The sequence below is a fragment of the Mandrillus leucophaeus genome, unplaced genomic scaffold (assembly GCF_000951045.1).
Source record: "Mandrillus leucophaeus isolate KB7577 unplaced genomic scaffold, Mleu.le_1.0 Scaffold661, whole genome shotgun sequence".
NCBI lineage: Eukaryota > Metazoa > Chordata > Mammalia > Primates > Cercopithecidae > Mandrillus > Mandrillus leucophaeus.
In genome coordinates, this window is record NW_012107153.1 from 1,233,056 (window position 1) to 1,235,116 (window position 2,061).

Genomic DNA, 2,061 nt, shown 5'->3' on the forward strand with positions numbered 1-2,061 from the left:
CCCAGGCTGGAGTGCAGTGGCGTGGTCTCGGCTCACTGCAATCTCTGCCTCCCAGGTTCAAGCAATTCTTCTGTCTCAGCCTCCTGAGTAGCTGGGACTATAGTCTCATGCCACCACGCCCGGCTAATTTTTTTGTTTTGCTTTTTTGAGACGGAGTCTTGTTCTGTCACCCGGGCTGGAATGCAGTGGTGCAGTCTCTCCTCAGTGCAACCTCTGCCTCCTGGGTTCAAGCAATTCTCTGCCTCAGCCTCCCGAGTAGCTGGGATTACAGGCATCTGCCATGACACCCGGCTAATTTTTGTATTTTTAGTAGAGATGGGGTTTCACCATGAGGCCAGGCTGGTCTTGAATTCCTGACCTTGTGATTCACCCACCTTGGCCTCCCAAAGTCCTGGGATTACAGGCCTGAGCCACTGCGCTCAGCCTAATTTTTGCATTTTTAGTAGGGATGGGGTTTCACCACATTGGTCAGGCGCCCAGCTAATTTTTGTGACGCAGTTTCACCATGTTGGCCAGGCTGGTCTCGAACTCCTGTCCTCAAGTGATCTGTCTGCCTGGGCCTCCCAAAGTGCTGGGATTATGGATGTGAGCCACTGTACCTAGCCTAATTTTTATTTTTATTTTATTATTTTTTTGAGATGGAGTCTCGCTCTGTTGCCCAGGCTGGAGTGCAGTGGCATGATCTCAGCCCAATGCAACCTTTGCCTCCTGGGTTCAAGCAATTCCCCTGTCTCAGCCTCCCAAGTAGCTGGGACTACGGGCACCCGCCACCATGCCCAGCTAATTTTTGTATTTTTAATAGAGATGGGGTTTTACCATGAGGCCAGGCTGGTCTTGAACTCCTGACTTCGTGATCCACCTGCCTCAGCCTCCCAAAGTGCTGGGATTACAGGGGTGAGCAACCGTGCCTGACCTAATTTTTGAATTTTTGGTAGAGATGGGGTTTCACCATGTTGGCCAGGCTAGTCTTGAACTCCTGGGCACAAGTAATCCTCCTGCTGGGATTACAGGTGTGAGTCACAGTGTCCAGCCTGCAAGTAATTTAGTTTGCTTTGAATGCATGGCATAACGAACAGGGAGTAGCTGTTTGTTCATTCACTCCTTCAATCATTCAGCAAATATTTTTTGAGCACCTATCCTATTTCAGGCTCTATACTAAGGGCTGAGGATGCAACAATGAACATTACCTCAGTAGAGTTCACAGTTATGAGATTTGGATAGACTGTGGAATGCACTGAAAACTACCCTAAAGAGTTTGTACTTGGTTCTTCAGATCCTCACTACGCAAACTGTGGACTTTAGACCAGCAATGTGGGAGTGTACCAGAAGTTTGTTAGAAATGCAAAACCTCAGCCAGGCAAGCATGGTGGCTTGCGCCTGTAATCCCAGCACTTTGGGAGGGCAAGACAGGTGGATTGCTTGAGCCCAGGAGTTCGAGACTAGCCTGGGCAACATGGCAGAAATCCTGTCTGTTAAAAAAATGCAAAAAAATTTTAGCTGAGTATGGTGGCAGGCACCTGTAGTCCCAACTACTTGGGAGGCTGAGATGGGAGAATGGCTTGAGCCCAGGAGGCAGACGTTGCAGTGAGCCAAGATTGTGCCATTGTACTCCAGCCTGGGCAACATAGTGAGACCCTGTCTCTACAAAAAGAAAAAAAAAAAAAAGAAAAAAAATGCAAAGTATTAGGTTTTGCCCTAGCCACAGACTTACAGAATCAGAATTTGCATTTCAGCAGATCCTTAGGTGATTCTTATGCACATTAGTGTTAGAGGAGCATTGTTGTAGGCCAGCTAAGACAGTAAGAGAGTATGTACATTGGTCAATAAGTTAAAAAAAAAAAGTATGTAAATGAATGAGCTAGAGTAAGCAAGAAAGTAAGAGAGCTAGTAAGCATGCATAAAAATAAGGAAGTAATCTAATCAGGATTGGTTTGGATGTGAAAGAAACTGGACATGGGACTATTATTGTAGTTAGATGAGAAGTGGAAGGGGCTGGATGTGAGAGAGAAAATCTTTTGTAAAAAGATAGAGCTTTGGCTGGCTAACATGGTGAAACCCCAT